Raw genomic sequence first — 22,849 nt, 5'->3', positions numbered from 1 at the left:
TATATAAGTCATATGGGTGGAAATATATCAACATCTTGTGATGAATTGGCAAACTCAATTTGGCAATGGTGTGTCCAAAGGACTATTTGGTTATGGGCTACGTATCTACCAGGGATACTAATTTAGTGGCAGACACCAGGTCACAAAAATTTATTGAAAGTACTGAATGGATGTTGGATAGAACGGTATTTGCTGAAATCACAGTAAAGTATGGAAGGCCGGGTATTAGATTTGCATCCAGGTTTAAATCACCAGTTACCGAGGTATGTATCATTGGAACCAGATCCTGGGGCAGAAGCTACAGATGCATTTTCACTGCACTGGGGGAAATGGTTCATTTATGCATTTCCTCCTTTTTTCTGCCTAATCAATCGGGCACTAAGGGAAATTCAACAGGAATCGGCATCTGGGATTTTCTTAGTACCTGATTGGCTTACCCAACCATGGGTTTCCGTGGTACAGGACATGGTGCTGGAACCATGTATAACTTTAAGACATAGTCCTAAGTTACTGGTGCATCCAGTAACTCAGGATAGCTATCCATGCCATAGAAAATATTGAATTATTGGGTTGTAGACTCTGAAAGACTCGCTACGGGACATGGGGCTATCAAAAAGAACTGTGGACATGATCACAGCAGCACAAAGAAGGTCTACACAAATACAGTATTTAGGTCATATTAAAAAATGGACTAATTACTGCCATAATAACCTTCTGGACCACAGAAATAAGGATGTTCCGGCGGTGCTAGAGTTTTCTCACCAGCCTGCACTATGGAGGACTTAGTTACAGCACTGTGAATAGTGCCAGAAGTGCATTGTCAAGTTATTGGTGGCAAGGAACAGAAAGACAGTCTGTGGGATCACATCCTCTGGTAGTTAAACTTTTAAGAGGCAATTTTAACACCAAGCCACCCAAAACAAGATACAACAAATCTGGGAGGTAAGTGTGGTCCTGACCATGCTAAGGAATTGGTCGCCGGCTACAGCATTAAATCTGGATAAACTAACTAAGAAATGGTAATGCTGATGGCGCTAGTCACAGCGCAAAGGGTCCAGTTATTGCAAAAAGTAAGACTGGATGGCTTCACTATGGCGGCAGGAAGTTTGGGTTTTTTGTGATCCAGGATGTTATTAAACAAAATAGACCAGGATCAGCGGGGCAGGTCATAGAATTTATGGCCTACCCGGAGGACAAACGCCTCTGTATAGTGAAGCACGTTTTGTTATACAGTGAAAGGACAAAGGCTATCAGAGGCAAGGAAATGGCGTTTAATCAGCTATAAGAAACCGTACCGTAGAGTGTAAATTCAGACCATTTCGCGGTGGCTGAAATATGGGTTAAGATAGGCGGGAGTGGACACTAACATATTTAAATCTCACTCCACCAGGGCTGCAGCTACATCCGCAGCAAAACGCCTTGATGTATCCATGGACCAAATCCTCAGGATTGCAGGATGGTTGTCGGAGAAAACGTTTTTCAGAAATTTTATAACAAACCAGTTAGCAGTATGGGAACGTTTTCGGGGAACATTTTAAGTTCTGTATGATAATTTATCCATGAAGAATACGGGGTTATGATTTGAATTAATTAGATATTATTTATCATTTCCATTAAATAATTGGTATGAATGTTTTGAATATCATTAACAATTTCTCCCAAACTACCAAGGCAGTTGTGAAGCATGGACTCGTTCCACGGCATGAGGTCACAGAGCTTTGAAATCTTCACGTAGTCACTCACGTGACTCCGAAGTAAAATAGTAAGATTAAACGAGAACTTACCAGTTTGAAGTTTGATCTTTATTTTATGAGGAGGAACGTTGAGGGAATACGTGCCCTCCGCTCCCACCATCGTATGGTCATATCTTAAACTGGTATCTCTTTAATAATCTTACTATTTTAGGTCATTATAGTGTATCTGTGACCTCACACCGCTGCTTTGAAGGATGACACGCATGCGTCGTATGCGGGCTTCTTCACGTATTCCCTCAACGTTCCTCCTCATAAAATAAAGATCAAACTTCAAACTGGTAAGTTCTCGTTTAATCTTACTATTAAAGGCCGATAAATCCCCAGGGCCAGATAGGCTGCATCCCAGAGTACTTAAGGAAGTAGCTCCAGAAATAGTGGATGCATTAGTAATAATCTTTCAAAACTCTTTAGATTCTGGAGTAGTTCCTGAGGATTGGCGGGTAGCAAACGTAACCCCACTTTTTAATAAGGGAGGGAGAGAGAAAACGGGGAATTTTCTACACTCTTTAGATTCTGGAGTAGTTCCAGAGGATTGGCGGGTAGCAAACGTAACCCCACTTTTTAAGAAGGGAGGCAGAGGGAAAACGGGGAATTACAGACCAGTTAGTTTAACAACGGTAGTGGGAAAACTGCTAGAGTCAGTTATTAAAGATGGGATAGCAGCGCATTTGGAAAGTGGTGAAATCATTGGACAAAGTCAGCATGGATTTATGAAAGGTAAATCATGTCTGACGAATCTTATAGAATTTTTAGAGGATGTAACTAGTAGCGTGGATAGGGGAGAACCAGTGGATGTGGTGTATCTGGACTTCCAGAAGGCTTTCGACAAGATCCCACATAAGAGATTAGTATACAAACTTAAAGCACACGGCATTGGGGGTTCAGTATTGATGTGGATAGAGAACTGGCTGGCAAACAGGAAGCAAAGAGTAGGAGTAAACGGGTCCTTTTCACAATGGCAGGCAGTGACTAGTGGGGTACCGCAAGGCTCAGTGCTGGGACCCCAGCTATTTACAATATATATTAATGATCTGGATGAGGGATTTGAAGGCAATATCTCCAAGTTTGCGGATGACACGAAGCTGGGGGGCAGTGTTAGCTGTGAGGAGGATGCTAGGAGACTGCAAGGTGACTTGGGTAGGCTGGGTGAGTGGGCAAATGTTTGGCAGATGCAGTATAATGTGGATAAATGTGAGGTTATCCATTCTGGTGGCAAAAATGGGAAAGCAGACTATTATCTAAATGGTGGCCGATTGGGAAAGGGGGAGATGCAGCGAGACCTGGGTGTCATGGTACACCAGTCATTGAAGGTAGGCATGCAGGTGCAGCAGGCAGTAAAGAAAGCGAATGGTATGTTAGCTTTCATTGCAAAAGGATTTTAGTATAGGAGCAGGGAGGTTCTACTGCAGTTGTACAGGGTCTTGGTGAGACCACACCTGCAGTATTGCGTACAGTTTTGATCTCCAAATCTGAGGAAGGACATTATTGCCATTGAGGGAGTGCAGAGAAGGTTCACCAGACTGATTCCTGGGATGTCAGGACTGTCTTATGAAGAAAGACTGGATAGACTTGGTTTTTACTCTCTAGAATTTAGGAGATTGAGAGGGGATCTTATAGAAACTTACAAAATTCTTAAGGGGTTGGACAGGCTAGATGCAGGAAGATTGTTCCCGATGTTGGGGAAGTCCAGGACAAGGGGTCACAACTTAAGGATAAGGGGGAAATCCTTTAAAACCGAGATGAGGAGAACTTTTTCACACAGAGAGTGGTGAATCTCTGGAACTCTCTGCCGCAGAGGTTAGTTGAGGCCAGTTCATTGGCTATATTTAAGAGGGTGTTAGATGTGGCCCTTGTGGCCAAGGGGATCAGAGGGTATGGAGAGAAGGCAGGTACGGCATACTGAGTTGGATGATCAGCCATGATGATATTGAATGGCGGTGCAGGCTCGAAGGGCCGAATGGCCTACTCCTGCACCTAATTTCTATGTTTCTATGTTGTGGATAATGAAGAGGATTTCCAAAGTCTACAGAGTGATTTAGGCCATTTGGAAAAATGGGCTGAAAGATGGCAGATGGAGTTTAATGCTGATAAATGTGAGGTGCTACACCTTGGCAGGGCAAATCAAAATAGGACGTACATGGTAAATGGTAGGGAATTGAAGAATACAGTTGAACAGAGGGATCTGGGAATAACCATGCATAGTTCCATGAAAGTGGAATCTCATATAGATAGGGTGGTAAAGAAAGCTTTTGGTATGCTAGCCTTTATAAATCAGAGCATTGAGTATAGAAGCTGGGATGTAATGTTAAAATTGTACAAGGCATTGGTGAGACCAAATCTGGAGTATGGTGTACAATTTTGGTTGCCCAATTATAGGAAGGATGTCAACAAAATAGAGAGAGTACAGAGGAGATTTACTAGAATGTTGCCTGGGTTTCAACAACTAAGTTACAGAGAAAAGTTGAATAAGTTAGGTCTTTAGTCTCTGGAGCGCAGAAGGTTAAGGGGAGACTTGATAGAGGTCTTTAAAATGATGAGAGGGATAGACAGAGTTGAGTTTGTCCAACCTTTTGTGTTTACCTTCAAAGTAAACCAACCTCTAACCATATAACCATATAACAATTACAGCACGGAAACAGGCCATCTGGACCCTTCTAGTCCGTGCCGAACACGTATTCTCCCCTAGTCCCATACACCTGCATTCAGACCATAACCCTCCATACCTTTCCCGTCCATATAACTATCCAATTTATTTTTGACGCGAATTAAGAGACAGAAGTTTAGGGGTAACATGAGGGGGAACTTCTTTACTCAGAGAGTGGTGGCTGTGTGGAATGAGCTTCCAGTGAAGGTGGTGGAGGCAGGTTCGTTTTTATCATTTAAAAATAAATTGGATAGTTATATGAACGGGAAAGGTATGGAGGGTTATGGTCTGAATGCAGGTGTATGGGACTAGGGGAGAATACGTGTTCGGCACGGACTAGAAGGGTCCAGATGGCCTGTTTCCGTGCTGTAATTGTTATATGGTTATATGGTTAGAGGTTGGTTTACTCTGAAGATAAACACAAAAGGTTGGACAAAGTCAGCAGGATGGGCAGCATCTCTGGGTAGATGTTTTTGCTTGAAACCCTTTGGCTCAGTCAGAAGAAGGGTCTCGAAGCTTATTCTGAAGAAGAGTCTTGACCCGAAACGTCACCTATTCCTTCTCTAAAGATACTGCCTGTCCCGCTGAGTTACTCCAGTATTGTGTGTCAACTTATTACCTGGCAGGCTTTGTCCTGCTCATCCTTTCTTCCAGCTTTCTATTCCCCCTCCTCCCCCCACAATCATTCTGAGGAATGCTCCGACACAAAATGTAACATATCCATGTTCTCCAGAAATGCTGCCAGACCTGCTCAGTTATTCCAGGACTTTGTATTTTTTTCTTGTAAACTAGCATCTGCAGCTCATTGTAACCACAGAGAAAAAGTCTCATCACCCGGGGTGGTAAACTTTTGGAATTCCCTACCCAATTGGGCAATGAAGATCAAGCTACTGAGTTTCTTAATATAGGAATCAATTGAACTTTTGGTAGTAAGAGAATAACAGGATTATCGGTCCACAAAAGTGGCAATTATAATAATATAAAAATAAGCAATTATTTTGATCTTTTTGAATAGGGAAGCAGACATGGAAGGGAACTGGCTTAGAAACAGCGAAACATAGACAACAGGTGCAGAAGTAGACAATTTGACCCTTCGAGCTAGCACCACCATTCAATATGATCTTGGCTGATGATCTAAAATCAGTACCCCATTCCTGCTTTCTCCCCATATCCCTTGATTCCTTTATATACAGTACCACATTTTCCAACTATGGTCTGCCTAGGAGTAAATCTCCTCAATTTGAACAGCAGGTTGTTTGATTTTTCAAGTTTTTTCTATGAGAAATGCATAGACCTTCAAACAGGGCTCTTTGAATCCCAGGCAGTTGTGCAAAATGATCTTGGGGCTTCTTGAGAATATTAAACATATTAAGATTTTCAAAATGCACCATTAATAGATTCTAGCACTTTTCCTATAGCTAGTCACACGAACAAAACAATACATTTTGGATGAAATGGCTGAATGAACAATATGATTTTCATATGTGATGTAATCATTCAAAAATTAATCACTCTTTAATTCAAAAACAATAATTTGTTTCTTCAAGGTCATTATCTTAGCCTTCACCTATCTATCAAAATAGCAGCAGACAGCAGTTGCAGAGGAGGCTATTCAGCCTATTTGGTCAGTACTGGCCCATTGCTGAGCTACTCAGCATGGTAGCTCGGTGGTGCAGTGGTAGCGTTGCTGCCTTACAGTGCAGTAAGAGAGCTGGAGAGATATATTCGGTTTTCTCCCACGCTGCAAAGATGTAGTTATGTAGGTTAATTGGCTTGATAAATGTAAAAATTGCCCCTAGTGTGTGAAGGATAGTGTTAATAGACAATAGACAATAATACACAGGGATCGCTGGTCGGCATGGACCCGGTGGGCCGAAGGGCCTGTTTCCGCGTTGTACCTCTAAACTAAACTAAACTAAACACTCAGTCCCATATCAATGATTGCATTTTTAATATTCTAAGCTGAATCTGGCCCTTGTTATAAACTACAATGAGAAAGATGGAAAGGCTGACCTATTATCTTTCATGTCCCAAGCACTGGCCATTCAACAAATACAGGTTGAACATTGGTTTTCCGGCACCTTTGGTTCCAGAGCCTTTCTGGATTATCCGTTTCTCTGGACCAACAGAGGTCACGTGATAATGAAATGACAATACATCCATGGTCGGCTAATGACATCCTTCCCGTGTCTCTAAAGCGCCATGCAGTGCCAATCACCTAAATAAACAAATATTAAATCTGAACCGAATGTTAATGGAGTGACCTATCGACCCAACCCCGGCTCACACTGTCTCCACAGCGTTTAGAGCCCCGACCTCTGACCCCACTCCCGACTCTCAAGGTGCACCAGCGAGCCCTTCTTCACCCACTGCATAGTCCAGTGATACGGCTGTTGTTGTAGCCCAAAGGGACAGCATCTTCTTCGGGCCTCCGCCACCAGCAGGATGCGCTCCATCTCTGTGGAAATCCCTTCCTCCTCACCAGCTGCTGCTTCTTGCTGTCAATAGACAATAGACAACAGACAATATGTGCAGGAGTAGGCCATTCGACCCTTCGAGCCAGCACCACAATTCACTGTGATCATAGCTGATCACACACAATCAGTACCCCATTCCTGCCTTCTTTAAGAGCTCTATCTAACTTTCTCTTGAAAGCATCCAGAGAAACGGCCTCCACCGCCTTCTGAGGCAGAGAATTCCACAGATTAACAACTTTCGGGATGAAAAGTTTTTTCTCATCTCCATTCTAAATGGCCTACCCCTTATTCTTAATAAGGTGGTGCCTTTGTGTGCTCGACCATCCTGCCTGCTTCTCCTGCTGCTCTGTCGAGTTGGCCTCTTCATCCCCATTCCCATCCCCATCCCCCCGCCCATCCGACCCTCCTGGGGTTGGACGGGTGCCACTGCCACTGCCACCTCCTCCCTCTCCCCTGGAGTTGCTGACATTCTCCACCTTGGAAGAGACGGCAGGTGCGAGGGGAGGGTGCCTTGTGGAGACCGAGCACATCCTGTCGTTGGCAGTGACCTGAGGACGTCTATAAGGTGAGCCGTATTAACCGGAGAAAGAGGGCTCACTGCGGCACAGATCTTGACCCACCGAATTACTCAAGCACTTTGTGTCCTTTTGTCTATTAATGATCATCTTCAGCTCACTGTTTCAAATACCTGTGATGATAGTACCTTGCACTGAGATAGCGGTGATCGGCAATAATGGATATGGCTGCAGCTGATCTCTGGAAACACAGATGGGTGACAGAGGGACCTTCCTCAGACTGCTTCAGTTGCTGAGTTCCTCCAGCAATTTGTGCCGTTTCAATTTAAAACTAGGCGCCGATGCTGCTGGTCTGCAGCGAGTCCTTCTTCACTGGTTCACTCGGCTATTGTTGTGCAGGCCCGTATAAATCTTTCCAAAAAGGGGGGTGGCATGACAGGATTACAAAAAATTTAATGTGAAATAGTGTGCACGCTGCGCACATCATGAGCACAAAGTGTGAGGTCCCTCGATGCCAGAAGTCCAGGGCCCTTATGTGGGCCCTGGAAGCTCTGGGGTATTAGATGCTCTCTGATGCATTCTGAGCCTTTTTTGGAGCATTTGTGCACCAGATTTATGACCAATATTTCAGAAATTAACAGGAATCTGAGAAGTTGCTTATTCACACAAAGAGTGCTGGGTGTATGGAACAAGCTGCCAGAGGAGGTAGTTAAGGCTGGGGCTATTCTAATGTTTAAGACACATTTGGACACGTACATGGAAAGGACAGGTTTAAATGGATATGGGCCAAACGCATGTGAGTGGGACTAGTTTAGATGGGACATGTTGGTCGGTGTGGGCAAGTTGGGCTGAAGGGACCTGTTTCCACACTGCATCATTCTATGACTAAAGCGTTAAGAAAAAAAATGAATGTAGATAAGTAGACCAGATTTGAAAGAGGAGTGAAGTGTAAAGGCAGAGAAAGGTTTAAGGATGGAAAGGAACATAGGAAAAGAAGGGGGAGAGTGGGCTTGAGCAGGAGAAAATATAATAGCTATAAAACCTACCTTAATTTTGCAATCCCACTAAAGATAATTCCCCTTTCCCTCTTCCCTCCCCCATCTCTCTCTCTCCCCTCCCTTCCCTGCACTCTCTCCCCCTCTCACATCCCCCTCCAACTTTCTTGTGGGAGGGACGAAGATGAAGGTGGTGTGGGCCCAGCGGGGGTGGTGTGGGCCCAGTGGGGGTCAGCTGGGGTAGAGTGGGCCCAGTGGGAGTCAGTGGGGGTGGCTTGCGCCCAGTGGGGGTGGCTTGGGCCCAGCGGGGGTGGCGTGTGCCCAGCGGTGGTGGCTTGGACCCAGCAGGGGTGGCTTGCGCCCAGTGGGGGTGGCTAAACTAAATTGGCTTGGGTCCAGATTGGTGGCGCTGCCCAGGGGGGTGGGTGTGCCCAGCGGAGGTGGCTTGGTCCCAGCGGGGGTGGCTTGGATCAGCGGGGTTGGCGTGGGCCCAGTAGGGGTGGTGTGGGCCCAGCGGGGGTGGGGTGGGCCAGCAGGTGTGTGGCGGTTGAAACACAATGGGCCCCAACGGCGGGTGGAGGCGAGGGGAAGCGGGCCAAGGCTAAGGTGTAATTCTGGTGTTGATGTTACAGCCGCTGGGTTCAGAGTAACACTCCTGCCCGGCGACGATCCCAACCATTGGTCAGGCTCACATTTATTTGTGCATGCACCAATTACGGGAACAGTTGGGTCGGAGTCACTGCGTGCGGCCCCCCCTCATTAATCCCAACACAATACACAACAGAATTTCACTCGTGGTCCCACGGTCGGCATTCCAGCCACTGTTCAACCTTCGGCACCAAAGTTCCGTCAAGTTTTCACCCCTCCTTCTCATGGCCGATCATCGGTTCATGTTGGATGGGGTGCTGGACTTTTCACGCCAAGCTGCGCACACCAAAACTCCTGAGCTGGCCCACTGGCTGGGCTTTGTGTGCAGTCCAGCACCCAGGCCAATTCATCATGCTCCCAGCCAAGGCCGACTCGGTCAATGAATTCCCGTCAGGAATTTGTCCCTTATTTCGACCTTCTGATGACTCTAGGGAGACAGGCCGGAGGTGGAGCTCTGCTGGCGATCCCCAGAGAGAATCAGAAGGGCGCAATGGTAGGGAGGGATAGCGAGGACGGGGAAGGTGGGCGGGGGGGGGGGGGGTTATAGGGCGAGGCCAGGAGGAGGTCTTCTCTCTGGCGAGAAAGAAAGGGGGCAGGAATGAGCCTGATTGGACAAAGCAACAGGATAAGCAGGCAGCAATGTTGAGCAGGGAGCAGACAAAGCCACTGCCAACAGCAAGAAACAGCAGCAGGTGAGAGGGGAGGGAGCCTCATGGCGACCAACCCCATTACACTAGCAGCAGCTGCCCAAAAAATGTGCTGTCCTCGGAAGAGGGTTTGTGCGTTCTCCCCGTGACCACGTGGGTTTTTCCGAGATCTTCAGTTTCCTCCCACACTCCAAAGGCGTACAGGTATGTAGGTTGATTGGCTTGGTGTATGTATAAAAATTGTCCCCAGTTGGGATGGATTCAGTAGGCCGAAGGGCCTGTTTCTGCTCTGCATCTCTAAACTAAATTAACTAAGGAAGATTGAGGGCATAACTGAAAAGGGATGTTGGGAAGCAGCCTTTTCAAGGTGCCCAGTGAATTAGAGAAGGCCTGATAGGAAGTTTCATGTTCCAATAGGGTGGGGGAGGGGTTGTGGGGTGGTGCGTGGGGACCCAGCCGAGTTGAAACACAATAAGCTCCAACATTGAGTCAGCAGAGATAGAATTTATACAAGGCTAAGGTGTAATTTCAATGTTTAGATGTGACAAAGTCTACCCTTTAGTAACACTCAAGGAACGATAAGATTAACCATCAAGGTTCAAGCTTCACATTTATTTGTCACATGCACCAATTAAGGAACAGTGAAATGAGTCACCATGCAGCCCTGCCATTAATAAGAACACAATACACAATAGAATTTAACACAAACATCCACAACAGCATTCCTCACTGTGATGGAAGGCAACAAAGTTCAGTCAGTTTTCCTCCCTTATTTACCCGTGGTCGGGGGCCACTACAGACGGCCCGATGTGCAAGCTCTCTCATCGGGATGATCGAAGCTCCGACCTCAGGACACACTCTGTGGATTGGAGTTCCCGAATTGGCCACTTCCTTACCGGAGAACACGGCTTCTGGATGTCAGGCCGGCGGTCGGAGCTCTTCTCCGGCGATCCCCAGCAACGGATCGGCCCGCTCCGCAATGGTAAAGTCAGCACCACGCCTGCTGCTAGAAGCTCCGCTGTCCGAGGCTTCGGGATGTTATAGGCAGCCGGCCAGCGAACGGAACTCTTCTCTGGCGATCCCCAGCAAGGGATCGCCCCGCTCTGCAATGGCAGTGAGGTTTACTTCACAGGGAGAGAATTGTCTCAGTCAAATGTTGTACAGCAGGACATTTGCACACCAAAAATATGACAACTGAGGACAAAGGTGAGGTAGATCGATGTGTTAATTACAGGATCTATACTTTACACTTACATTATACAAAGGTCGTGATTTCTCGGTTCTGCATGAAACAGGATATGAAGATAATAACATTGAATGTGTTACTAGCAATTACCAGCTGGTGCCTTCCGAGTGTGGCATGTATCAAGGTAAGGCCAGTCTGAAGAAGGGTCTCGACCCAAAACATCATCCATTCCTTCTCTCCAGAGATGCTGCCTGACCCACTGAGTTACTCCAGCTTTTTGTGTCTATCTAAGGACAATGAATATGTTGACAACTGATACTGGCTGGCGTCCTCTGAACTTTGCATGCAGTGGCGTACAAAGGTAGAGACAATGAATGTGTTAATGGCAAGTCTGTGTGCATTGGCGATATCATGGCATTAGCAGTGGGTATGTTAAATGATCAATACTATCTATCGTCTTCTGAAACTGCATGGAACGCAGTTCAAAGGTAGGAAAAATGAATATGTTAAAGAACAAATACTAACTGGCAGCTTGGTTTAATGTATTGATGAATTGTACATCTCCAACGGCTATTGAACTTCACAGATGTAAACAAATAGCTCTTTTGTGATGGATGGACATGACCGTATTGAGCGCTCACCACTCACAGGGCCATCTTTGATTGTGCATGGAATTTCAACTGAGATCTCGTAATTTTGGCCAGATTATAGAAACATAGAAAAATAGATGCAGGAGTAGGCCATTCGGCCCTTTGAGCCAGCGCCTCCATTCAATATGATCATGACTGATCCTCTAAAAACAGTACCCCTTTCCAATTTTTACCCCATATCCATTGATTCCTTTAGCCCTAAGAGCTAAATCTAACTCTCTCTTGAATACACCCAATGAATTTGTCTCCAGTGCTTTCTGTGGCAGAGAATTACACAGGTTCACAACTCTCTGGGTGATTTTTTTTTCCTCATCTCAGTCCGAAATAGACTACCCCTTATTCATAAACTGTGACTGCTGGTTCTGGACCCTCAATACCAGGAACATTTTTCCTGCATCTAGCCGGCCCAATTCTTTAAGAATTTTATATGTTTCTATAAGATCCCCTCTCATCCTAAATCCCAGTGAATACAAGCCAATTCGACCTATCCTTTCAGCATATGTCAACCACGCCATCCTGAGAATTAACCTGGTGAATCTACTGTGCACTCCCTCAATAGCAACAATGTCCTTTCTTACATTAGGAGACCAAAACTGCACACAATACTCCAGGTCTATCCAGGGCCCTATAAAACTGCAGTAGGACCTCCTTGCTCCTAAACTCAAATCTTGTCGCAATGAAGGCAAACATGCCATTAGCTTGCTTCACTGCCTGCTGTACCCGCATGCTTACTTTGAGTGACTGATGTACAAGCACACCCAGGTCTTGATGCACCTCCCCTTTTCCTAATCTGACACCACTCAGATAATAATCTACCTTCCTGTTCTTGCCACCAAAGTGGATAATCTCACATTTATCCACATTATATTGCATCTGCTATGCACCTTCCCATTCACCTAAACTATCCATGTCACTCTGCAGCCTCATAGCATCCTCATCGCAGCTCACACTGCCACCCATTTCGTGTCATCTGCAAACTTGTCGATATCACATTTAATTCCATCATCTAAATCATTAATATATATTGTAAATAACTGGGATCTCAGCACCGAGCCTTGTGGCACCGCACTAGTCACTGCCTACCATTCTGAAAAAGCACCCGTTAATTCCTACTCTTTACTTCCTATCTGCCAACCAGTTCTCTCTCCATGTCAATACCCTATCCCCAATACCACGTGCTCTAATTTTGCACATAAATCTCTTGTGTGGGAACATGTCAAAGGCTTTTTGGAAGTCCAGTTACACCACATCCATTGGCTCTCCTTTATCCATTCTTCTTGTTACATCCTCAAAAAAATCCAGAATATTAGTCAAGCATGATTTCCTCTTCATAAATCAATGTTGACCTTGACCGATCCCATCACTGCTTTCCAAATGCGCTGCTATAACATCTTTAATAATTGACTCATGCATCTTCCCCACTACCACTGTAAGGCTAACTGGTAGACTGGTGGCCAAGATAGACTGGTGATTGATTCTTAAAGGATTGACGGTGCATATGCAATGGAAGGCATTTGAAGACTGCATGGATGAACTAAAACAATTGTTCATCCCAGTTTGGCCAAAGAATAAATCAGGGAAGGAAGTGCATCCTTGGATAACAAGGGAAATCAGGGATAGTATCAAAACAAAAGATACAGGATCAAAAGAAAAGCTTACAAATTAGCCAGAAAAAGCAGCCTACCGGAGGACTGGGAGAAATTCAGTCCAGCAGAGGAGGACAAAGGGCTTAATTAGGAAAGGAAAAATAGATTATGAAAGAAAGCTGGCAGGGAACATAAAAACTGACTGCAAAAGTTTTTAAAGATATGTGAAGAGAAAAAGATTAGTTACAACAAATGTAGGTTCCTTGCAGTCAGAAACAGGTGAATTGATCATGGGGAACAAGGACATCGAAGACCAATTGAATAACTACTTTGGTTCTGTCTTCACTAATTAAGACATAAATAATCTGCCGGAAATAGCAGGGGACGGGGGGTCAAATGAATGGAGGAACTGAGTGAAATCCAGGTTAGCCGGGAAGTGGTGTTAGGTAAATTGAATGGATTAAAGGCTGATAAATCCCCAGGGCCAGATAGGCTGCATCTCACAGTACTTAATGAAGTAACCCCAGAAATAGTGGATGCATTAGTGATAATTTTTCGAAACTCTTTAGATTCTGGAGTAGTTCCTGAGGATTGGAGGGTAGCTAATATAACCCCACTTTTTAAAAAGGGAGGGAGAGAGAAAACAGGAAATTACAGAAAAGTTAGTCTAACATCGTTAATGGGGAAATTGCTAGAGTCAGTTATTAAAGATGGAATAGCAGCACATTTGGAAAGTGGTGAAATCTTTGGACAGATTCAGCATGGATTTATGAAAGATAAATCATGTCTGACGAATCTTATAGAATTTTTCGAGGATGTAACTAGTAGAGTGGACAAGGGAGAACCAGTGGATGTGTTATATCTGGACTATCAGAAGGCTTTCGACAAGGTCCCACATAAGAGATTAGTGTACAAACATAAAGCACACGGTATTGGGTGTTCAGTATTGATGTGGATAGAGAACTGGCTGGCGGACAGGAACCAAAGAGCAGGAGTAAACGTGTCCTTTTCAGAATGGCAGGCAGTAACTAGTGGGGTACCGCAAGGCTCAGTGCTGGGACCCCAGCTATTTACAATATATATTAATGATTTGGACGAGGGAATTGAATGCAACATCTCCAAGTTTGCGGATGACACGAAGCTGGGGGGCAGTGTTAACTGTGAGGAGGATGCTAGGAGGCTGCAAGGTGACTTTGATAGGCTGGGTGAGTGGGCAAATGCGTGGCAGATGCAGTATAATGTGGATAAATGTGAGGTTATCCATTTGGTGGCAAAAACAGGAAAGTAGACTATTATCTGAATGGTGGCCGATTAGGAAAAGGGGAGATGCAACAAGACCTGGGTGTCATGGTACACCAGTCATTGAACGTAGGCATGCAGGTGCAGCAGGCAGTGAAGAAAGCGAATGGTATGTTAGCATTCATAGCAAAAGGATTTGAGTATAGGAGCAGGGAGGTTCTATTGCAGTTGTACAGGGTCTTGGTGAGGCCACACCTGGAGTATTGCGTACAGTTTTGGTTTCCTATTCTGAGGACAGACATTCTTACCATAGAGGGAGTACAGGGAAGGTTCACCAGACTGATTCCAGGGATGTCAGGACTTTCATATGAAGAAAGACTAGATAGACTAGGCTTGTATTCGCTAGAATTTCGAAGATTGAGGGGGTCCTTATAGAAACTTACAAAATTCTTAAGGGGTTGGACACGCTAGATGCAGGAAGATTGTTCCAGATGTTGGGGAAGTCCAGAACAAGGGGTCACAGTTTAAGGATAAGGGGAATCTTTTAGGACCGAGATGAGAAAAACATTTTTCACACAGAGAGTGGTGAATCTCTGGAATTCTCTGCCATAGAAGGTAGTTGAGGCCAGTTCATTGGCTATATTTAAGAGGGTTAGATGTGGCCCTTGAAACTAAAGGGATCAGGGGGTATGGAGAGAAGGCAGTTACAGGATACTGTGTTGGATGATCAGCCATGATCATATTGAATGGCGGTGCAGGCTCGAAGGGCCGAATGGCCTACTGCTGCACCTATTTTCTATGTTTCTATGTTTTCTAAGTCTATCATTCCCCGTTTTCTCTCTCCCTCCTGTCTTATAGGGGGAGACCATCAGTTGCAGGTGTTCAACCTTTATTAGCATTGTTCCCTCATCATTATTGTGATGCCCCTTCACCTGAAACTGAACTAGACCAGTTACGTAAAGGTCGTCATTACAAGATGAGGGCTAAGGTTGAATGTCAGACTCAATCCTTGTTATCCCAGCACTTTCTCCAATATTGTGGGAGCTCCATTACTCATAGGATTGCAGCAGTGCACAAAGTGCTGTGCCATGCCAGAAATGCAAGCAAGCCCAAAGACAAATAAAAACGGCATTGGCTATTAATGTAATGACTTTACATGAAACGTGCATCTTGCAAAATCAGCATATTGTGCAGATATTCTTTGCTTCAATTGACAATAGACAATAAGTGCAGGCGTAGGCCATTTGGCCCTTTGAGCCAGCATCGCCATTCAATGTGATCATGGCTGATCATTCCCAATCAGTACCCCGTTCCTGCCTACTCCCCATATCCCCTGACTCCGCTATTTTTAAGAGCCCTATCTAACTCTCTCTTGCAAGCATTCAGAGAATCTGCCCTCACTGCCCTTTGAGGCAGAGAATTCCACAGACTCACCACTCTCTGTGAGAAAAAGTGTTTCCTCATCTCTGTTCTAAATGGCTTACTCCTTATTCTTAAACTGTAGCCCACAGTTCTGGACCCCCCCAACATCGGGAACATTTTTCCTGCCTCTAGCGTGTCCAAGCCCTCAACAATGTTATTTGTTTCAATGAGATGCCCTCTCATCCTTCTAAGCTCCAGAGTGTACAAGCCCAGCTGCTCCATTCTCTCAGCATATGACAGTCCTGCCATCCTGGGATTTAACCCTGTAAACATACGCTGCACTCCTTCAATAGCAAGAATGTCCTTCCTCCAATTGGGGGACCAAAACTGCACACAATACTCCAGGTGTGGTCTCACTGGGAATCGGTACAACTGCACAAGGACCTCTTTGCTCCTATATTTGATTTATCTGGTTATAAAAGCCAACATGCCTTTCACATTCTTCACTGCCTGCTGTACCTGCATGCTTACTTTCACAGACTGATGTACAAGGACCCCCAGATCCCATTGTACTTCCCCTTTTTCCAACTTGATGCCATTTCGATAGTAATCTGCCTTCCTGTTTTTGTTACCAAAGTGGATAACCTCACATTTATCCGCTTTAAACTTCATCTGCCATGCATCTGCCCACTCCCCCAAGCTGTCCAAGTCACTCTGCATTCTCATAGCATCCTCCTCACAGTTCACACTGCCACCTAGCTTTGTGTCCTCTGCAATTTTGAATCCCTTCATCCAAATCATTGATGTATATTGTAAATAGCTGCCGTCCCAGCACCGAGCCTTGTGGTACCCCACTATTCATTGCCTGCCATTCTGAAAGGGACCTGTTAATCCCTACTCTTTGTTTCCTGTCTGCCAACCACTTCTCTATCCATGTCAGCACTCTACCCCCAATACCTTGTGCCCTAATTTTGCCCACTAATCTCCTATGTGGGACCTTATCAAATGCTTTCTGAAAGTCCAGGTACACTACAACCACTGGCTCTCCCTTGTCCATTTTCCTAGTTACATCTTCAAAAAATCCCAGAAGATTAGTCAAGCATGGTTTCCCCTTCGTAAATCCATGCTGACTCGGACCGATCCTGTTACTGCTATCCAAATGTGCGGCTATCTCATCTTTCATAATTGACTCCAGCATCTTTCCAACCACCGATGTCAGGCTAACTAGTCTATCGTTCCCTGTTTTCTCTCTCCCGCCTTTCTTAAAAAGCTTCATGGAACTCCCAGCTGAGGATCACAAACCTGTTCAATTATCAGGGTTCAGGTTATTATTGCATTATTATGTCAGTGGTTTCAAAATTAATGTCATACCTGGGAAAATAGAATTATGCTGGTTATTTTATTTCCCTTTGAGGCAGAGTGTTAACATTCACATTATCCATTACTAAGTGATGATATTAATTTTATTATTGACACAAAATCTTGCAACTCTTGGAATTAATCATATAAGCCAAATCTAATTATTTAGTAATTCTATAATAAAGATTAAATCAAAGATCCTTCCAGGCAAAACAGGTGGAACTCCCAAATGACATGCAATTCATACCCAGCTGCTCGTTGGAGCAGGTTATTGTATGGTGTGGTATATATTATTGGATTTCCTGCATATTAATTAAAGTATGCTCAATTTATTTGTGTGGTGGATTTCACTGGAAATATGATCTGATTACAGCATGAGAAAGATAGAGGGCACTTAAGATTTCAGTAAATGAAAGGGACAATATTAAAGCACTATCAATTTCAAAAAAGATAGATGCAAAATGCTGGAGTAACTCAGCAGAACAGGAAGCATCTTTGGAGAGAAGGAATGGGTGACATTTCAGATCGAGACTCTTCTTCAGACACTGAAGAAGGGTCTCGGCACAAAATTTCACCCATTCATTCTTTCTAGAGATTCAGATTCTAATTCAGATTCAGATTCAATTTTAATTGTCATTGTCAGTGTACAGTACAGAGACAACAAAATGCATTTAGCATCTCCCTGGAAGAGCGACATAGCAAACGATTTGAATAAATAATAATAAGTGTCCGGGGGGGGGGTGGTGATTGGCAGTCACCGAGGTACGTTGTTGAGTAGAGTGACAGCCGCCGGAAAGAAGCTGTTCCTCGACCTGCTGGTTCGGCAACGGAGAGACCTGTAGCGCCTCCCGGATGGTAGGAGGGTAAACAGTCCATGGTTGGGGTGAGAGCAGTCCTTGGCGATGCTGAGCGCCCTCCGCAGACAGCGCTTGCTTTGGACAGACTCAATGGAGGGGAGCGAGGAACCGGTGATGCGTTGGGCAATTTTCACCACCCTCTGCAATGCCTTCCGGTCGGAGACAGAGCAGTTGCCATACCATACTGTGATGCAGTTGGTAAGGATGCTCTCGATGGTGCAGCGGTAGAAGTTCACCAGGATCTGAGGAGACAGATGGACCTTCTTCAGTCTCGTCAGGAAGAAGAGACGCTGATGAGCCTTCTTGATGGCCGGAAGGCATTGCAGAGAGTGGTGAAAATTGCCCAACGCATCACCGGTTCCACGCTCCCCTCCATTGAGTCTGTCCAAAGCAAGCGCTGTCTGCGGAGGGCGCTCAGCATCGCCAAGGACTGCTCTCACCCCAACCATGGACTGTTTACCCTCCTACCATCCGGGAGGCGCTACAGGTCTCTCCGTTGCCGAACCAGCAGGTCGAGGAACAGCTTCTTTCCGGCGGCTGTCACTCTACTAAACAACGTACCTCGGTGACTACCAATCACCGCTGTAATCGATGAACAGCATTCTTACGTAAGTGTCTCTGTTGTCGAGGTGGGAGAGGGCGGAGTGAAGTACCGTTGAGATGGCAACCTCCGTACTCCTGTTCTTGCGGTAGGCAAACTGATAGGGATCCAGTGTGGGGGGTAGGCAGCTTTTGAGGTGTGCCAGGACCAGCCTCTCGAAGCACTTGGTGATGATGGGGGTAAGTGCAACTGGGCGGAAGTCGTTGAGGCTTGCCGCAGTGGAGTGTTTTGGCACTGGCACGATGGAGGTAGTTTTAAGGCAAGTGGGGACAACTGCTTGGGCAAGTGACAGGTTGAAAATGTCAGTCCAAACGTCTGTCAGCTGCGCAGCACAGGCCCTGAGCACGCGCCTGGGGATGCCGTCAGGGCCAGCAGCTTTACGTGCATTAGATGCTGACTGCCCCGTTGATTTACTCCAGCATTTTATGTCTTTCTTCGGTTTAAACCAGCATCAAGAGTCAAGAGTCAATTTAATTGTCATTTGGACCCCTAGAGGTCCAAACGAAATGCCGTTTCTGCAGCCATACATTACACACAAATAGACCCCAGACACAACATAATTACATTTTACATAAACATCCATCACATGGCTGTGATGGAAGGCCAAAAAAAACTTATCTCTCCACTGCACTCTGCCCCCCCCGATGTCAGAGTCAAAGTCAAAGCCCCCGGCTGGCGATGGCGATTGTCCCGCGGCCATTGAAGCCACGCCGGGTGGTGCGAGGTCGCACACCGGGTCTTGGTGTTGGAGCCCCCGGTGTGCGCTCGCAAAGTCCCGCGGCCATTCCAGCCGCGCGGGGCGGTGTAGTGAGGCCCCGCTCCAGGAGCTCTTCAACCCCGCAACACGGGCGGGAGAATTCGCCGTTGCAGGAGCCCCGAAAAGCGGTCTCCCTCCAGGGATCCGCGGGCTCCCGGCGCCGCCGTCCGCAGACCCGCAGCAGCAGCCTCCGACTCAGCAGCGGCATCGGCAGCAGCAGCAGCAGCAGCAGCAGCGGCAGCAGCAGCAGCAGCGCTCCTCCACCGCTCCAACCGCTCCGGACTCGGCCAGCCCCGCGACGGCGACGGTGAGTAGCACCAGAGTCCCCGGCTTCTTCCTGTTGGAGGCCGCTCCTCGTTGCGGCCCCAACGACAACGGAAACCCGACGAGAAAAAGGTCGGGTCTCCAGTGCAGGTGCAGAGCATCTACAGTTCCTTCTTACACACAATGAATTTCAAAGTTTGGGATGGATGATATTGAGATGAATTAATTTATCTTATGTCAGCTGCAAAAGAACAGCGATGAATTTAATGAAGAGACAAATTAAGAGAAACAAATGAACATTTCTCTGTTTCAAATTTTGTCATCTGTAACAGCAATTTAGAACATGCAAAATTGAGACAGGATGGATTATATTGTTTCCTTTCAAGCCTCAGGTGATCAAATGGGATTATTGAAACAATTATAATGTTACTGTAAGGATATTTATGCAGCTGGGTTTCAGTTCTAACTTTCTGAGGTGAATTTAGTGGTCAATTAATATGCCTCACTATGTTCTTAAAAGAAAACCCAGAAAGGTTGAGGGTGAGATATTGCTTGAAGCAAATGATTTGGACAATATAAATTGAGTAAAGTGTGAGTCTTTGGCTCAAGAGTCAAGAGTCTTCGGCGAAGAGTTCTGAAGCAAGGAAGCTACACAATTCAAAATTTATGTTTTTACTTTGGAGTCACGTGAGTGACTACGTGAAGAACCCCACTAGGACGCAAGCGTGTCATATCGCTACACGCATTGCAACGAGTCACAGCAGGGGGAGGACGTCCCCTTTAGCGGCAGAATCAAAAAGCCGACAACAGCAGGTAAGGGACTCTGCATTTTTCCAACTTACCTTGCAGGTGGAAAAATGGACAGAGCGACTAGAAGGAAGGCTGCGAAAAAGCTGGAGGGGGAGAACCGCGGATTTGCAGGCAGCCAGCAGCAACAGCAGCAACAGCAGCAGCCAACGGCACACCAATCTCCCAACGTGGGATCAGCTGTGCCCGACTTTGCCCCCGCACCGGCAAAATCCGCTCCTCGGCCGGACGGAAAAGCAAAGCTAAAGACAAATTGAATGCCAGACTCAGGCGAGTCTGACTTTGAGCAGCCGTGAGCAGCCAGTGCCCGTGAGCACCGGGGCCGGTTGGAGTGGCTGCAGGATGACGAGCAGCCGGGAGCAGCCAGTGCCCGAGAGCATTGGAGCCGGTTGGACCAGCTGCAGGACGAGGAACAGCCGCGAGCGGCCAGTGCCCGTGAGCACCAGGGCCGGTTGGAGCGGTTGCAGGATAACGAGCAGCCGGGAGCGGCCAGTGCCCGAGAGCATTGGAGCCGGTTGGACCGGCTGCAGGAATTGGAGCAGCCGCGAGTGGCCTATGCCCAAGAGCATAAGAGCCAGTTGGAGCGGCTGCTGGAGGAGATCCTCCAAAGTGGCAGACTCCGGGAGATGGAGGCTAGCCACAGTGGGCAATCAATAAGCCCCACAGCGGTACCCCTTGTGGGGCTGCATAGTGTCTCTTCCTCATCAGAGGAGAACACGGAGGATCAGTTCTGGGCTGACCCTGAACAGGGCAGGGAACAACATACCCCCAGTAAGCCTGGGGTGAAAGAAAATATGCTGGACATGGTAACCCAGTTCTTCCAACCAGACCAAACCGGGGAAGACCTGGAGCCTAAGATAGCGGCTAGCATTGATTACATGTCCTTTAATCAATTACAGACACAGGCTCTATCAGACACCATGGCACAGCATTTACCTCGTGGTAACTGCAAGTCATTACATGTTCCGAGTGTAAACCAGTGCATCTGGAAGCATGTGGGGACAGCAATTTGAACCAGTGATTTAAAAATTCAAAAGGTCCTAAAAGCATTAACGGCAGGAATAACAACTTTTGCCCGTACTTTGAAGGAGCAAGATATGACCCAAGACCACCAGGATGCACTGGCTCTATTGTGCAACTCACAGTATGAGTTGAATAACATTAGAAAAAGTGCAATCCAACCAGCATTGGACCCCAAATTTGCCGGCCTTTGTAAACCAGGAACCTCCAAACCGTCAATTCTATTGTTTGGAGGGGATTTACCCAAACAAGTTAAGGAACTGGAAGAAGAGGCGAAAACGCCGGCACTCATAAAGGCAGCCACCAAAACATACTTTGGCAAAAAATATCAGCCCTACGGACCTCCCAGACGGCCAACACAAATCGCAGGGAGCACAAAAACCAGGAGCACCCAACAGCGGTCTTTTTTAGGGCATGGCCCAGAACGACCACCCTGGAAAATGCGCCAGCCTCCAACCCAACAACAGACCCAAACAATGGCGCCTCAACGTCCACAAAAGATGACGAGAAAACAACACACCTACCACTGGTAACCATGGAGGTAGGTGGGTCTGGTTCCTTAAAAATTAAAGGGAGCACGAAAGTTGGAGGGAGGTTACAATATTATTTGGATGCATGGAATAAGATAACTCTAGACACTTACATTCTAAGCAGTATCCAGGGTTATACCATAGAATTTATACTAAAACATAACCCACCAGTACAGCATGCACCAAACCGAACATTCGTGCTCACAAGCATAGAAAAATCTAAAGCACATGCTGAACTACAACGACTACATAAAAAGGAGTAGTTGAACACACCCAACATGAATCACAGGAATTTGTGTCCAATATCTTTATAAAAAACAAGAAAGATGGTGGTTGCCGCATTATCATCGATTTGACAACTTTAAATACCTTTGTACAATATATTCATTTCAAAATGTAAACCTTTGTTATTGCTAAGCAATTAGTTTCCATAGGCTACTATATGGCAAGCATCGAGTTAAAAGATGCTTACTATACAGTACCCATCAGAGGTGACCACAGTTGTTATTTGAAATTCAACTGGATGGGACAGATTTGACAATGCAGGGCACTACCACATGGTCTAACTTCAGCCCCCAGGTTATTCACAAACATTTTGAAACCAGCCTTGGCGTTACTGCGAAAACAAAAACATATGGTAATGGCATATCTGGATGACATATTTATTGTTGGCAAAACTTTGGAATTGGCTAAACTAGCAGTAACAGCCATGAAACAACTGTTCGAAGAACTGGGATTCATCATCCATCCAGTTAAGTCTAAATTAACGCCTTCAACAAAAATGGATTATGTGGGGTTCACCATTAACTCGGTTCACATGTCAGTGACTTTGCCGATAGAAAAGGCTACAGCCTTAAAAGAGGCTTGCAGCGAAATCATTGACATGAAGCTGGGATGTAATGTTAAAATTGTACAAGGCATTGGTGAGACCAAATCTGGAGTATGGTGTAC

Source organism: Leucoraja erinacea, chromosome 4 (assembly GCF_028641065.1).
Source record: "Leucoraja erinacea ecotype New England chromosome 4, Leri_hhj_1, whole genome shotgun sequence".
NCBI classification, from domain to species: domain Eukaryota; kingdom Metazoa; phylum Chordata; class Chondrichthyes; order Rajiformes; family Rajidae; genus Leucoraja; species Leucoraja erinaceus.
The sequence above is the reverse complement of the archived record's forward strand: the minus strand, read 5'-3'. Positions refer to the sequence as shown.